This window comes from Schistocerca serialis, chromosome 4, assembly GCF_023864345.2.
Source record: "Schistocerca serialis cubense isolate TAMUIC-IGC-003099 chromosome 4, iqSchSeri2.2, whole genome shotgun sequence".
Lineage (NCBI taxonomy): Eukaryota > Metazoa > Arthropoda > Insecta > Orthoptera > Acrididae > Schistocerca > Schistocerca serialis.
Genome location: NC_064641.1, coordinates 813534056 through 813552572, shown reverse-complemented (window position 1 = coordinate 813552572; position 18517 = coordinate 813534056).

Below are 18517 nucleotides of genomic sequence, written 5' to 3'. Positions count from 1 at the left end.
TGTGTTTATTGCGCTTAGGTTAACTGAGAGTTCTGTGTCAAATAATGTACGTTGACGTTTGGTGTGTTTATTGCGCTTAGGGTAACTGAGAGTTCTGTGTCAAATAATGTTTAGAGCAAAATGAGAACCGAATTGTAAATGTATGTTTGTAATTGTGAGCTGAAGGTGTTTTTATTATTAATTTGTTTTTGCAGGGGGTGCTAACTGGGGAAAACACCATTTTGTCCCTCCTTCCATTTCCAAGACAAGTTGCAGTATTATCAGTGGGCTTTCGATTTGTTTCTATTAAACAGGAAAAATGCTCTTTATACTTGTTCACAGATTCGAGCTTTTGAGACACTATCTACAAATTTCAAAAACAAACGCAGTTTCGTATGTATATATTATTGTACTCTAAGATGGCAATGACATCGAAAGTCGTAAAGGGAAGAAGGGCGCAGACAACAAAAAGTGAAGTGTTGAAGGCCGGTGTGCCAACACAGTGATGTCCTGGTATATAAGTATTGCTGGCTTGTTATAGTAACTGTCTGGCGAATAGGTCTGGTTTGGTGTAGGAATATGTCAGTGCTTACTTGGACTGGTAACCTAGTCTGCATGTGGAGATGCCTTACAGTTGTGAATTAAGACAGAGAATGCTGAAGGTTGTTGAGCTTCATCACAGTAGTAATAGGATACTACTCTCGCAGCCAGCAAAGGATGAATTAGGTACGTTACCTTCAACTGTCCTATATCCTATACTTCTGCTGTATTGATGAACGTCCGGTATTAGCTTAAATTACTGGTGTGTCAGAGGTGCACAGATTGTTCACTCTATTAATATTGACGTTGATGGGCGTGGGATTTGGTACGGTAACTTGAACTCTCCTACATCCAATATTCCTGCTGTGTTGATAAACTTCTGGCGTTAGATGGCTTAAGTTACTGGTGTATTTGAAGCGCACAGGTTGTTTACTCTGTGAATATTAACGATGGTGGACGTGGTGGTATCGATTAAGTGACAGTATGTGATGTTATTCTTTGCCGCCAAATACTGTTCTCATCTCGCTCTCGTCTTTCTGACTTTCACACTGCTGCCTGCATTTGTTGGTGTGATAAGGTATATGGTATTGTGTGTGCCGGAAAATAGGTATTGTGGGCCGAGAACTTGTGCTGCTGTCCAGCGTAAGAACACAGAAATCTGTAAAGGATTGCTGCTTGCACGACGGGTTTAATTTTATACTATATGTTACGTATGTACAGACACAACCAAACGTACTAACGTTGTGTGAATGTTTAACTGATCGTCAACACCGTCACGTGATTACTATGATGAGTGAAACTAAGAATGAGGAAATGTTTTTAGATGCTGGCATTGTCATTATCTTTTAGCGTCGGACTTGTGTTGGCTATCAGTTGTAAGACTTTTGCTTTGCAAGTGTTAACTATCATGTCTCTCCAGATTATGTAAAAAAATTGTGTTATCAGGTGTTGGATGGGCGTTGGAGGTCCACTATAGGTTTCACTTTGAAGTAATCCGTTGTCGGTTAGCACTGACTGGTGAGATACAGCTGTGAACAAGACCGGGTCTGCCGCATACTATGGGCGCTTGATTGTGTTGATCGAGGTTCGGTTATAGGAAGCTGCCTTACTTGGGAGCCTTCTACTTTATAATAGATTAATCCACTGTGATTTCATTTGAGTCTATCATACGTTTTGAATATTCACTTGCTTTAATGGTCCAAACATACTCTCTTAAAATTATTGTTTGATACTTAGTGATTACTCGTGAAGTTGGTTTAAATGATTTGCCAATTATTCAAAAAAGAAAAGGGTGCCGTTATCAGACTGCCTTATGGTCATTGTGAATGATTCTTAACTTCAGGTTTTTAGATTTGACAGATTAGGAGTTCCTGTGAAAGATTTTAATTATATCTAATCATCTGCTTGGACATAATAATTTAGAAAGCGTAACTAATGGTTACTTATGATCTGCCATCTGACACCCAGTCCTCGGTCCCTTGCTGACTCCGTAAACATTTGTTCGTCATATCTTCTTTGCCCCACTTTTCCAGTCTCGTGTTCCACGCCACTTGTTGTACGCTACCTCCATGCAGCTGCGTTACTCAGCCGATACTGGAGTAATGGCTATTCTTACCATTTTAGTGTCCCTGTTAAAACATATCGCTAAATAGAACAGCACATCAAACGAAGTTAGGACAGCTCTATCGAACACGGGTTCATAAAATCCCACTTTAATACTCTACTGCAGGACTGTCTTTAGGAACCAGTTTCAGTGCAAAAAGTGCCTTTGCGTAGGGTAAAACATACGAAATACTGTGTAACAGGTTAAACATAGAAATTATGATCCAATTTTACCTTTTTACAAATAATTTTTAATTGTTTATACATTGAAATAATCTGTGCTATCATAAATCATCATTTAACATATCTTGGAAATCTAATTACATATGATCTATGTGGCAGAAATAATTCACTTTCAGCTGCTTTGGGGCGTTCACGTACACTCGACCTTCAGCAATGATCGATTTTCAAGCATTTCTGCCTGTGTAAAAACGCTAAACACGGTGTAGCTCGATACAGCTACACTGCTTGTGCTGCCAGACATCTAAATTACGCACGCACAAGTCACAAGTACTTTCTTTAACATTATGTTACCCACAGTGCTTCAGAGCGCATTTCCGTCAAGAGTCCGTACAGGGAGGTAAATGTTTCTCATGCGTTCTCACAGGTAGTCCGCATGTTTACAAATAGCGTCGGGCGATGCAGCAGTCACACTGCTGTTCGCAGCTTTCCTCAATGGACATTAATAATATATCCACTGAATTCATACAAGGGAAACACCATCAGCGACTCGTCTTCACGCTAACACATGTGTTCACCAGTGGTTCATCAACAACCGAAAACATTTACGAGTGGCACGGCACACAGTGAAAATGCAACTAGATTTATGAACAGAGATATTTATCAGATGTTTGGGAGCGCACGGCTGCGGTGGCTTCATGTCACGCTTTTGACGTTTAATGGACGTATTAGACAACTGCGGCCGAATTACGTATATTCACGTACTGCGTCCCAGAGCAACCAGAACGCTTTCAGTCTTGATTCTTCTGATTTGTTTTATCGGGATATTCAAGATAATGTCTTACAATCGTGTACTACAGTGCCTTAAGACAGTGTGAAAGCTCAATATATCGAACACTTAAGGACAATGCTCAACCAAGAATGTAGAACGTAGAGAGTTCAAATCTTAACTTTCATTGCGTGAAAGAGCCCGGTCAATATTGACACTAGTAAAGAACTTACTTAACTATTGGTGCAGATAACCCACACATGAACTAGAAACAGGATAGATGACGTTTGCTTTTAGATGTGGTATGTGAGTAGCCAACTAGTAGCAGGCGGTTGAAAATGTATTCCAAATTGCCAGTATAAGAAATGATAAATCAGTAAATTAAACAAATAATCTGATGAGGACTTGATCAGTTAGAAATAAAACTATCACTTATGGCCTAAGGCGTAAATATGTGATTACTGAAACTGTGTGTGCGAACTTACAGCAGCTGTAGCAGTTTCACGTCCATGTTGCAACATCTAATATTCCAGATTGTGCCTAAGCCAATTCCCTTTATCACTGAGTTGTGGGTCGCTTCGTTAGAATTTCCTGTAACATGACGAAGTGTCATATTGGCTGTACTGTCTGACTGCATAAGTTAGCATTATCAGCAGAAGATTCTGAACATATAGCACTGCAAGATGAAGCTAATACCCTAGCATGAGAGTCTCTACTGTATTTAGCTATGACAATGGTTTTAGTCACACTAACAGCAGTTTTCTTGATGCACTAGTCAAGATAGCTGTACATGTTACTATGACACTTCGGGAATTTCAGAAGGCAATCCTGTCCCAGTCTGAATAATGCAATAAAGCCGAGGGATAAACAATATCGTCTGGCGTGCTGGACAGCCTCCATGTAGGGTTTAGCCCATTCTGGATTGATATCCCCCCTCCCCCTACTCGTCTCAGTTATATTGTCTGCAAACATTCAGAAAATGTCGGCACGCTTTCACATGAGATAACATTAGATGTCGACAGACGGGATGTAGAAGTGCCCTGGGATGGGGAGGGGGAGGGGGAGGGGGGGGGGAGGACTATTGGAAGGACATCCAAATGCTCTCTACCATCAAAATAACAAAAAATCTGTAGTAGGCATAGTGATCTTCTGATGATACGAAATAAGGACCAAGAGTTTGACAAATTAGTATCATAAAAACGTGACCAATACTTAGTTTAAATTTTTCATTGTCGTCGGTCACATTTTTCTCGCATTGTATGTGATCTTAAAATGTCCAACTTAATAAGTCAGACTGTGAAAAGTGAATAGGGCTCGATAACGAGGCAGCTATCAGAGTAACAACTGGGCTGCGTTGTTTGAATGGTTTTAAACATGGGGCCAGTTTATGCAAAATTTAGATAGTCTGTATACCTTCGAATACGACAAAAAATTGCTGGACGTAAGAGCTTTCGAATACTTTTCATGATAGAACAAAACTTAGATCGTTGAGATTCTTTTGTAGATGGCAGATACATACTACCTGACTTTTTCGTGTTCATGGTAGGTAGAATACTGAGTTTTAACTCAGAGGTGTAATTTTGTGTGTTTGTGTATGTATGTGTCCACGTGTGTATGTGTGGTGTGGGTGGGTGTGTGGGGGGGGGGGGGGCTGTTACGCGCGCTTAAGTGATGTTTTCTATTATAGATTGTGGGTATAACTCTGAATGGTAGATAATTTTGACCATAGCATTAAATTGATATTGTTCAGATACTTCTTGAACTTGGTGTGATTATAGTTCGTGAAACTTACGTATTTTTGGACTAGGAAATACTGTGTATTGTCATCATCTTTACGTACTTTGGTAAAAATTAGGATCGGTCAGGTACTTTTGAACATGGCTTATTGCTGGTTGGCTGTTTCGTTATAACTTCCTTTAAAATACTGGGCTGTGGTCTGTCGTTTCGTTTTAATGCCCGGTAAAACACTAGGCCGTGATCCCACAGCTTCACTTTCATGCCTCCAAACATTTTCAAATTTTCCACCATCATGTTGTATTCTTCAAGTTGCCTCACACTACCATCATACATTCCTACATCTTGGATCGTGACGTCAGAACCTCTGCCTCTGCATCCTGACAACCCAGAGATTTTATCCCTTTCCAGGTCCTGAGTGCGGAACCTTTATATCCTAACCCGGTGCTGCCATCAAATTCCTGTTCATTATTTAGAGCGTCTTTCATCCACACCCATAAGAATGTTTCTAGGTCACTTACTAGAATTATTGTGGTTTTATGAAAATAATTTATACACAGTACGTTTAAACATACCTTCTGTATCAAAGACAATTAGGTAATTTCCAATGAAAAGCCATCATTTTTTGCTCTTACCCTGCTAAATTAATGTTCATTTCACTTATAATTCGGTATGTTACAGATAAAAACACCTAAGGTGAAATACCTGGAATAATATATAGCCCGGAAAGCATTCAAAGGCAGCAAACAACTCTATTCAGTTCAGCAATTAAATATCTAAATTGCAGCTCCTTAATCTTTACTTCTTCTTTTATCTGATATTGCTGGTCACTTCCAGTGTGAGTCGACTGAAGCTACAGAGTGCAACATTACTTGTTCTGTGGCTTTAAACCACAGATAATACAGGCGCCAGAGACGATGATCGACAGGGAAGACAGTCCCCAAACTGAACTGTGGCTACGTGGTCGATGGATGTTGCGATATCGGTGTGAAATTATTACCTACGTTGTAGCGACGTCTTTGCGAGTTTATGACAGAAAGCAGCGAGTTCCGTTATTAGCGTAGGTTGAAACCGCTATCTTTGTTAGTTAAATTCTTCGCCAAACGAATTTCTGCTGCTTCTTTCACCACTGAGTGCCAGAGAGATGAAGTCGAAGCATGAGTATCGATATATTCGTGCGGAGTAGCGTGACAGCTATCGATGTAGTGCTCAACGACAACCGACTTACCGGACACACGGTTCTGGTGTACCTACGGTGTTCCATGCATCTTTCTTGTTGGGCTCGTCTGTCCGCTGTATGAAATTTAACCCGTCGTAACTGTGCTGAAGTTTCACACATACCATCCGATTTATTTATCAAGTATCATGCGATGACAGATAATCAGTACCTAAAGTCTTCGACAGCTTACTTTTACAAGCTGCAGATAGCGTACTTGTAGTTCACGTCACTTTAACTACGTTTGTGGGGGTAGAGAGGCCCGATTTTCGTTGTTATGCTATATCAACCACAACCACTGTAGTGGAGTCTCCTTATTTCTGTAAATATGATATTTTTAATCTGTAAGATAAACTGTATTGTATACAAACTGCAAGTTTGAATATTTATAACAGAGTTGTTTGGTAAGTAATTCTCAGTCATTAACGTCTCAAAAAATTTGTGACGCCGGAGAATTCCTTAGTGTAAGGTATTATTATCTAAATCTTAAACTAAAGTTAAAAAGGAAATTTAACAATGAAACTGCCGCTATAAATCATCACAAAGCATGTGCACGATATGTCCTAGATACAGAGACACGAAAACTAAACACCGGTGACGTAAATGCAGTAAATTGCTGCGCTTAGAACGCATTGATGACATATAAGCTGAGTATACAGGGTGTATCATAATTAATGGCGTAAGCGCATACTGTTGAAATTACACGATAATAGAAGCTAAAAAGTCTCAGTAAACATAGGGTCGAAAATGCATACCTTAAGAGCTACGAGCAATTTTTTATCTTCGATAGTGTGAGATAAATCTCTTCTACTACAATTTCTTTGCTTTCCATATTTTATGACGTGGTAGTTCGGACCAAAATAAGAAAAAAAGTCCAGCAAACATGTGCTCTAAAACACATACCTTAAAAGTTACGAGCACTTAATCATGAGAACAGTTGCGCTTCAGAGTAGCAAATATCAACAAGTGTTCATAGCTCTTAAGGAATCCATTTTACAGCACATATTTACTGGACTGTTTTCTTGCTTTCGTCCATACTACCACTCCCAAATAACAGGAAATTTCAGACCGTACGGAAGTTGTCCATTTCGGGAAAAATCATAACTTATGTAATTGATGTTTCTTCTCAAGGACCATTAACAAAGTTTTCACAAATATTTCGAACAAATGACAGCTTTCTAAAATTTCCAAATAAAATTTAGAATGTTGTTACATAAACACTACGACACAAATCGTAGTAAACAAGTTTACCAGGGTAATGGAAATTAAAAGATGAATTATTACGCCACGATACATCAGGATACACATCTAATCATAAATACATGAAGCTGGTTTCCTGTTGATGTTTCAAAGTAAAACACACTTCAATATATAGAAAAAGAGCTAAACCCTTAACTGCATTCAAATTACAAGGTATGAGAAGTTTATGTATGATGGTTATGTTTAGGGTACCTAGCGCATATATAAATGTTTTGCTGCTTCAGTAGCCAAGTCTGTCGCTCTGTGTGTGATTCTGCTTGACAACAGATGTTTAATGATCAAATGTCTTTATGAGTAACGTACCTATAGCTTTCTCGGGTTTCACACTTGTCGGTGTAATTAACTGCTCCACCATTTGATTGTAATTCTTCACAGTCCAGCTTTGGTATGGATTAATTTGCCTCTTTATCGGGGAAACTCCGCAAGGGAACGTGAAGCTGGTCGTAAATAAGCAGTTCGGAATACTAAACTACTCCCTCGGACCACTGTTCACAGCGAATTTCATCACACAGTAAGCCAGGACGACTTCGTTGCTTTCTACTGTCAGTTGCATGCTGAATACTTAAAATGCGTTGAAAATATAAACTGTACGTTGTTAACGAGGGTACTTCAACAGAAGTAAGGATAAATCTAACACTGCAACCCTATCGAAATAGTAGACCATACAAAGTCTCTTAAAGTTGCCCTGTCATATACAGATTTATACTCTGCAGGTATGGTTCAAATGGTTCAAATGGCTCTGAGAACTATGGGACTTTACATCTGTGGTCATCAGTCCCCTAGAACTTAGAACTACTTAAACCTAACTAACCTAAGGACATCACACACATCCATGACCGAGGCAGGATTCGAACCTGCGACCGTAGCAGTCGCGCGGCTCCGGACTGAGCGCCTAAAACCGCGAGACCACCGCGGCCAGCACTCTGCGGGAATCTTTTCCTTACTGCTTTATTTATGAATTAATCTTTTTTTTTAAATATGCAGATCAATGGTCATGACATACGGTATTGCAAAAATTTATGTTACCAAAGTGACCACGAATCTTACAATGCATTCTCTTTACGGCTTGCAACTTTATTATAGATTTTTTTAATTCGTCTGTATTTTTACGTTACTGTCTTCTTCTATCCTGCAGAGTACCTTCTCATTCCCTTCTTTTATCAGTTCAGCTAATTTTCAGCAGCCATATATAGCTTCACATGTGGGACGCTTCGATTTTATTCTTTTTTAGTTTTCCCACCGTTCATGTTCCTCTAACAATCATTGCTTACCTCCATAGGTATATTGTCCAGAATTTCATGCTAAAATTTAGGATCATTATTGTTATCAGTGGACCTAATTTGGCCAGGGTTACACTTTCGCCCGTGCTAATCAGTAGAGGGGCAAGGAGAGAACTAGATAACTTTCAAATGACTTTTGGTGTCATATTACTGATTTGTATATCATATTCAGGATAATGTCAGCACACGGAAAAATCACTCCCTCCTTAATCTCCACCCCTTTGCTCCCCCACATCCATGTCAAGCAATACAGAATTTCAGATCAGTATGTGGTGGTGAAAAGACGTCATGAAACACTGTCAGCAAAAATCAGCCAAAAAGCAAATGAAGGTTGAAAATAAGTGTTCACCAATTAATTAATAATAATATTCTTATTAATCGTTTATAAATATATCCATTTCACATTTACGTCGCCCTAATTTCTTTTTCCTACAGCTGCGTAGCTCACTGCAGCAGAAGGATCGAACGAAGCTATTCAAGCGTTACATTTCCATCATCTGCCCCGCCTCAGTAGCACTAGCATCAGTCTGCAGACGACCTTCCATACTATCGGATCTGCTGTCATTTAGCTATTCTGTACCAAGACTGGAGCTTCAGCTCGTGAAGACTGTGTCCCACAACAGCACTATTATTTGTCAGCAAATGAAATGGTAACGCTAGCGGTTCTACACGTTTAAGTGTTGACCTATCACATGTCAGTGACTTTAGAGTAGTTATAGAAGAAGAGAACGTTCACAGTATTCATAGTATGAGTGGGACTACGTGTGTATCATGATAGAGTATATGAAGAAGTAAACGATGCAGATTGCGATCACACTTATACTTCTACCGACTTTAATAAATTTGGGACATAAGGTTTCAATGGTTAATATGAACGATGCAGTTGTGCATAAATTAACTTCTGTGAACATGGGTATTCATCTAAAGCACTCAAAAGTTCCGCATTTGCATGATTTATACTGGTCACTGGCAGTTGCGGTGGTTAGGCTAAGGCGCTGGCATCCACCCACACAATATAGCTGCATACTACGACCTTGGAGAGTACTTGTATGTGAATACTGTAAACGTGATGCAATTAGAACAGTACATAAAACCTTGTGATCAACCATTGTCGAAGAATGTAGGTGCTGAGCCGGTAATTATAAAATCTGTGGAGCACGAATTTTCTGAAGGAACACAATATATGCAATTGCATCTGTAGGCTTGAATATGATTCGTACTGTATTCAAAGCATATAGAAAACTGATTAATTGTGTGGTGATAGCAATTGTTCCTGTGTTCCTATCCTGTAATTCAAACTCATACAAAACTCAGCACCGTTGAGCGGTAGACAGGTCTCCTTTGTTTTATATATATTGATGTAGAACAGATCTACGCAGTGCTAATTATGAATAATAACTACAATAGTGTATCGGAACACAGTTGGGACTACTTCCTTTTGTAGGTAATAACGAGGATATAGCAAATGGTGTTTTACTGAGGTATTTTTTTTTTCTTTTATGTGTTTTACAGACACATAAATACATTTTTTCGTTATAAAGAGCTGTTTTGTTTATACAGTAGAGAAAAAACAATTCTCTGACTTTATTAAAAAAGAAAGTGATGTATTTATAGTTTTACAGATGAATATTTATTTAACACTAATACGACTACGGATATTTTTTACGTTGTTTATATATATACAATAGTGAAATTTATTTTCAGAAATGTTTTAAAAAGAGAAAGTTGCATTATATATATAACGTGTTGTAAAGGTTTTCTTTTGTTTTCACCTTAATAATACTACGGTTTATAGATGCGGCAGGAAAATATGTGGTGTCACCGCCAGACACCACACTTGCTAGGTGGTAGCTTTCAATCGGCCGCGGTCCATTAGTACATGTCGGACCCGCGAGTCGCCACTGTCAGTGATGGCAGACCGAGCGCCAACACACGGCAGGTCTCGAGAGACTTACTAGCACTCGCCCCAATTGTACGGACGACTTAGCTAGCGATGCAACATTGACGAAGCATCGTTTATTTGCAGAGAAGATAGTTAGAATAGCCTTCAGCTAAGTCAATGGCTACGACCTAGCAAGGCGCCATAGCAATTGATAGTTATCGTATGAAGCATGTCTCATCAAGAACGATGTATACAGATGATGGATTAAAGTTAAGTATTCCAGCAGCTACGTACTTTTCTTTATAGCATTCATTCCGTATCCTGTTTCAGACCTCACGCCAGCCTGCTTGAGTTTAAGTGCGTGCCTTTCGGTTACCCGTCACTGTGGACTGGCTGTCTTGTCAGTCCACAACAAAATAGATTTTTAAAATGATGATTTATAAACACAAACTTGCATATATTGATATTTTTTCTATATATACAGCTTGAAAGATTTACAATGTTTACAGCATGTTTGGTTGATTAGCAGCACACAGACAGAAGAGGGAGAGGCGGAGACAACACATACACAGACACAGAAGCACTGTATTGCATAGAATAATACATATAGTTTTTGCAAACACACATGCAAACAACTATGAGAATCGCTTCCATTCCATACAAACACACACACACACACACACACACACACACACACACACACACACACACACACACACACAAACACACACACACACCTACATACAAACACACTCACTCACACAGACCCACATTCACTCCCAAGTGAATAGTGTGAGAATGGGAGGTCCTTGATCCCTTCTCCACAGATGAAGTGTTTGTCGTCATGGTTTGGCGTACCAGCCTTAAGCTGCAATGTTATATGTTCCTCCTAACCTCGTAATCGAAAGAGTACTTGCAGCACCGTATATGGAGAATCATCTGTGTCACTGCATAGACACAACTTATAGTCATCAATTGTGAGAGCCTGTGAAGGAACAGGATGTACACCTTTTGCTTGACTTCGGGTATCACCTGCATCTAAACAGAATTCTTACATTTTGAATCTCAGCCCCAGTCATTCCACAATGTGCGGGCCACAGAAGTCGTCTTTCATCAAACCAATAACCACCTTGCTCTATGGTGTTAAGCCGTAAGGACTATCGGCCGCACATACATATGTGACGAATTCCGATACCTAATTACTTCATATGGATCAAAGCCTATTACTCACTGTATTTGTAAAATGTAACTTAGCTAAGCTTCGCTATTATAAACCCACCACCCACCGCTTAACTTTTGAGTGGTAATCATAAGCATTGGCGGCCGAAGACCTCCGGCAAAAGAAGTTACTCTCTTTCCGGCAACGGCCCTCTTAAGGAGGGCACAGGAGCGGAGACCGGTTCAGGGCACTTTTCCGCCTCTGGAGTGGGAAACTAAACCTAAATATGGAGAAATCAGCATCAATCGACTGCATGCGGATCAAGTAGGCAATGGAATTCTCCGCATTGGCAAATGATTAGAAAATAGTCCTCCATTTTGACCTCCGCGAGGGGAAGTTGCCAAAAAAAAAAAAAAAAAAAAAAAAAGACTGAATACTCAACAAAAGGACGTGAAATATCAGAAGTTAGAATGTGGTGGAGAATCTAGAAAATCTGGAAAGAGAAATACTAAGGCTCAATCAAGATATAGCGGGAGTCAGTGAAGTGAAATGGAGAGATGAAAAGAATTTCTAGTCAGATGAGTGTAGGGTAATATTAGCAGCAGCAGCAAAATGGTATAATGGAAATAGGATTCGTTATGAATAGGAATGTAGTATGTTACTGGGAACAATTCAGTCATAGGGCTGTTCTCATCGGAATCGACAGCAGACTAACTCCGATAACCATAGTTCAGGTATAAATGTCGACGTCGCAAGCTGAAGGTGACGAAATAGAGAAAGTGTGTGACGATAATTCAGTACGTACATGGGGTGGAAAATCTGATAATCATACAAGCTGGAATGCGACTGAAGGGAAGGAGTAGAAAAAAGCGAGCTTGGTGCTAGGAATGAGAGGAGAAGGCTCATTGTATTCTACAATTAATTTCCGCTAGTAATAGCGAATACTCTGTCAAAGAATCACAAGAAGAGGAAGAGTACTGGGAAAAGACAGGGAGATAACGGGAAGATTTCAGTTATATTACGTCATGGACAGACTGGATTGTAAGGTGTACCCAGGAGCAGACACAGACTCAGATCACAATTTAGTATTAACAAAAATATGGCTGATGTTTAAGAGAGTAGTCAGGACGAATCAATGTTCAAGCAAGTAGGGCACAGACGTAGCAAGGCATGAAGAGATATGCTTAAAGATCTCTAATGCTATAGAAAATGCGAAACTGCATTAACTCAGAAGGCAATTCAGTTGAAGAGCTCAAATTTCGAATAAAAATTTTCAGAACAGGGAGCAGGAGACTTCTGGCATAAGATGTCATTCTTGTTCTGACAACGATATTGTCAAAGTGGATTAAGGAGTGGGAAATTGCCGCTAAAGGGCGGAAGAATCAGAATGAGCAATGGCACGAAATGCAGAAGGCAATGAAAGTAATTGCTTTAAAGAGACATAATGCGTATCCGCTGTACATAAGGCTTGTCATTTAAAAGTGTCTTGATGATTGTCGACAGCTTCCGGAACTGTCACTCATTCGGGTCTCCGGGAGGGAACTGCCAGTGGGATTGGGGGTTGACCGTGAGAAATAGATTGAATAACCAACGAAAGGGTAACGTTCTACGAGTCGGTGCGTGGAATGAAAGAAGTTTGGATTTGGTAAGAAACCTAGAAAATCTGGTAATTTAAATGCAGATGTAGTTGGGGGGTCAGTAAAGTGAAATAGGAAGAAGACAAGTATTTCAGGCCAGACGAGTATAGGGTAATATAAACAGCAGTAGAAAATGTTATAGCTGGAGTAGGATTCGTAATGAAAAGAAAAATATGGCAGAGAGTGCGCTTCTATGAACAGTTTTGTGATATGGCTGTTCTCATCAGAAGTGACAGCAAACAGACACCGACAACCACAGCTCAGGTATATATGACGACGTCGCTAGCAGAGAATGAAGATTCCGAGCTGTAATGGCGGATCGAGCTTACCACTGTGAAGAAGCGAAGGGTGCGGCGGATCGCCGTTCGGCAGAGCTTGCTCTGTAGGCGGCCCAATCCGGCCCCTCAACTACAACAACCAAATAGACATCCTTGGACAACGAGATGAACAGCAATATGGGCCATAACAGTCGTTATGCGACCTCAGTCCTGGCTGAGGCAGAGAGTGGTGTGGCGGACGGCTGTTCGGCGGTGCTTGCCCCGTCGGCGGCCGCAAACCGCAAACCACCTGCCACTAATCGAAGATTGGCGTAACGCAGAAAGGCAGGCTCGCACTTTGTGGGGATGAGGGCATGCCCCTGCACCCTTTAACCTCCGTACTTGACGTGGCGGCCCGCCTGGCCCGTCCTATGCCTCCTCCATTAGCAGCGCGACCGTAACCTCCACTTCACGCACTCCGTTGTCGGCCGTTCCGCAGCGGCGAGCCGAAACGGATACGTAAGTTGCAGCACCAGACGACACCATTTCTTGATGGACAACGCCTGGTGCAGATTCAGCACAGACGCCGGAAGCAGAAACGCAGCTCGCCTTCCTCATGGGCCTTATCCCATGCCCCACAGCTCGCCTTTCTGATAGGTACTACCCCAGGCCTCAACACGGCGGCCGAGACGATGGAGAAGTACTCTGGCAAGCAGCCAGCTGATGCGAGCGCGGCAAACAGTTCCAAGAGATCCACCTCGAGCACGTGTAGCAGCGCACCAACCCTCTGCACTCAGCGGATGGCGTCGCGGAAGAGAGCCGGGACCTTTCCATTACCCGTCGATGATGAGGGCTTCATGCAGCCCACGAGAAAGCACACAGCCAGGGCTGTCATTGCACAATAATCACCTGTTACCACAGCCAACCAGTTCTCTGGCCTCAATGACGATGCTGGCGAGACCATGGAGGACCAACAGCGGAAGAACTCGGCCCCATGTCACCACCTGTCGTCATTAAGTGCACTGGCGTCCAGAGAATTTTACGAGATAATTAGAGCTGTGGTCAAGGGGAACTAGACATTTCGAGTTGCTGGGCACGACTTGCACCGCGTTCTCACGAAGACCGCAGAGGATTGCCGTGGGGTCATGGAACTCACCGAAAAAGAGGGACTTTATAGCTTCACCTACTCCTCGGAGCCGCTGAAGACTTCGTCGTCTTTCGAAAGCTCACCTTCAGTATGGACCATGGGTACCAATGGGAGTTGCTCGAGGACGTGGGCTGCCCTGAGTAGCCCAGGGACAACTACGACACGCCACTGTTCGTGGCGGTCCTTGGTGATACCACTGAGAATCGCAAAGTCTGAACCACGTGGGGGATGTCGGAGTTACCGTGGAAAACTGCGCAAGACGAGGGCCCCCACTATACCTCAACTGCCAGGGCCTGGACCATGTGGCGAAGTTCTGCAAGATGCCTCGTCGCTGCGTTAAATGCGTGGGAGACCGTCTAAGTCGGGACTGCATGATCCCGAAGACGGATGAGCCAGAGTGCTGCAACTGTAGTGAGAAGTATGTGGTGTGCTACGGAGGCTGCATTGCCTTCCGGACTGTCGCCGCAAAATATCGAGAGCAGCCAGCGCATTCCGAGCTGATACGACCAGGGAGGAGCTACGGTTCCCCTGCTGCTGATGCGGCACACGCCAAGTCAGCTGAGCAGCGCCTGCGGCCCACATAGACGTCCAGGAGAGTGGCACACAGTCGGAGCGAGCGCCAGAAGCGGTGGTCGTTCTCGGGCGCGGACCGCCGAAGGAACATCCTGCGCCAGTCAGGGCCGGCCGTCGGCGCGGACGGTGCAGGAAGCGCCGTGCCCACGAGTCTGCAGCCCCATAGCCCGCCGTTCGAGACGGAAAGTGGTGCCATCTCCTTGCACTGAAGGATTTCTGCGGAGAACAAGGCGGAAGAAGTCAGAGCCATGCGGGAGGAGTTCAAGCTGCTTCTGAAGCAGCTTCCGCGAATGATTGCGTCTGCAATGCAGTCGACTGTACAGGTCATTATCAGTCCAGCTACTCCCACACCCAGACATTGCTAGACACATCTAGTGTATAACAGTTTGTGTGTCGAACGCAAATAGCATCCGCACCCAAGCAGGAGAATTCTGCCACTTTCTGGTAGAAACAGGGAGTGGACGTGCAAGCGGCAAACATTGGCTGCTACTGCACCGACCAGGTGACTCACGGCGGCGGAACGGCGGTCTATGTGAAGACGTCGCTGTGCCACAACCATGTGCAACTCCCTGAGATGCCAACCCTGGAAGCCACCGGCGTCGTGGTCAACCGACAAGACACCTACAACCCAGGTATTTCGAGACGCTGCTGTCGATGAGCGGGAACTCAACGCAACACATCTAGAGTGGAGCTCCAGGGTCACCACCAACAGTGGCAGACAGCTACACCGGGTCGTTAACTGCTAGGTCTCTTTGACCCCGCACATTACGCGAAGCGCACCCGTCCCGATGCTCTTGACATCGCGATCGTCAAAGCATCAGCACACAATGCAATCGTGATCACTCGCTGTGCTCTGTCATATGGTCATCTGCCAGTGATCTTCGACATGGATGCAGACGACGTGGTGCCACCTGAACATCGCTGCTCCCACTTCAACACAGACTTGGCACACTTCCAGTAACACCTGGCAGAGACTACCACCGCCATGCCCGATCCAGACGAGGAAGGATGAGCCAAAGGACAACTAACAGCTTCCAGCTCTCCAGGAGGCCATCACAGAGAAAACTCTTTTCCGTGAGCGGTGGATGACGCTAAATTCCACCACCAAGCGGATGCTCAGCCGACTGATCGGTGCAATTTTGGTGGCCGTCGACTACCAAAAAAATCAGAACTGGGCTGGCAAGACAGCCACGCTCAGCATCGACGACGGCAGCGCCTGAGCGATGACCAAGAGATTTATGGGGAAGGGCCAGTGCGTCACAACGGTACAAGTTGTCGTGACGTTGCTGCAGAGCCGAACATCAAGGCCAGCATACTCGCAGACACCTTCGCGGAGAACGTTACGCCAGTGGGCGACGTCATCGACAACAGCGTGATCCTGGAGGGGAACGAACGTCTCCTGCTGTACTTGAATCAACAGGACGAGGACGACGTAATCGAAGCCACCACTGAAGAAGAAGTCCAACGCCACCTTAGAATCCTACAGCCAAGGAGAGCAGGGGGATAAGACAAGATTGACAATGCACAATGAAGAAGCTGCCACAGGAAGCAGAGCGCGTCATCACTGCTACCTTCAACGCCATCCTTCGTAGTGCTGTACACCGCACTGCTTGGTAACACGCCGATGTAGTCCCCATCCCGAAGACCGGAAAGGACCCCAGGCTGGCCAAAACTATCGCCCGATCCGATAAGCTTCCTGCTTACGGCCAAACGGCTGTAGCGTCACGTTAGTCAAGAATGCGTGCTTCCTGACGAGCAGTTTGGCTTCAGACGAGGTCATTCGACGCGACATCTGTGGTGTCACCGCCAGACACCACACTTGCTAGGTGGTAGCCTTTAAATCGGCCGCGGTCCGTTAGTATACTTCACTATCAGTGATTGCAGACCGAGCGCCGCCACACGGCAGGTCTAGAGAGACTTCCTAGCACTCGCACCAGTTGTACAGCCGACTTTGCTAGCGATGGTTCACTGACAAATTACGGTCTCATTTGCCGAGACGATAGTTAGCATAGCCTTCAGCTACGTCATTTGCTACGACCTAGCAAGGCGCCATTACCAGTTACTATTGATGCTGTAAAACATGTACCGTCAAGAGCGATGTTCACCGTTTATGGATTAAAGTTAAGTATCCCAGCAGATACGTACGTTTTTTGTTAGTCTCATTTCATTTTCCTGTTCCAGACCTCACGCCAGCCTGTGTGAGCTAAAACGCATGCCTTTCGGCTTCCTCTCATAGTGGGTTGGCTCTCTTGCCAATCCACAACATTTCGCGACGAGGCCAATTCGCGTTCGTAACTGTACTGCCCTGATTTACTTGTGTAATGGCTTCGCCACAATCTCCAAAAGTAATGTCCAAATTTTATCGCTTAAAGAATCAGCAGCCTTAGGCCTTACTGGATGCCCTTGGACAGCACATCCAGGGTCAACGTGCAATGCAAAACGATGCGGCAGCCGCCGCTCCACCGCTCACGCAGCCACCACACGCAGTTCCACCAACTTTTCGTCCTTTTGACGCTGCACTGGAAAGCTGGACGGAGTGGTCACGCCAATTTGGATTCCATCTCGCCGACTACAGAAGTCAAGGTAACAAGCGGCAGCCTTTCTTATTATCTTCCGTCGGAGTGACCATGTACCGTGTGATAGTCAAATTATTTCCCCGACGACACATAGCAACTCTGTCCTACGAAGAAATTTTGTCTGCATTAGATGCATATTTCAAAGAATCAGTCAATGTAGTTGCCAAACGGTATACCTTCTTTCGTAAAAAGCGTATGGCAGGTCAGACTAATCGGGAGTGGCTTGCAACCTTGCAAGGCCTTACTAGGGATTGCGCTTTTGATTGTCAATGTGGACTCCCTTATTCAGATACTATGGTACATGATGCAATTGCATAAAACGTTTCTGATATTCGTATAAGGGAACATATTTTGAAACTAGTCAATTCCTCCCTTCAATAAGTGATGGACGTAATGGATTGACAGGACACACTTGACTTTGCTCAGGAATCATTTGAAACATCCCCAGCCATGTGTCACATTAACCAGCACGCCGGGCGAGCTGCACGGAGCAGTAAACTGCCCTCGCGCCCGTCCGTCCAGCTGCCACCAGGCTCTCAGCCACGTGTGCCGCGCAGGCAAGCAAATGCAGTGCTAAAATCATGCCCGCAGTGTGCTACTAGACATTCGCGTGAGAATTGCCCGTCACGCCAGGCTATTTGCTTTTTTTGTAATAAAAAAGGACATGTTCAGAGTGTTTACCAGAAAAAGCTCAGATCGGACACTCACAACCATTCCAGGCCCTTT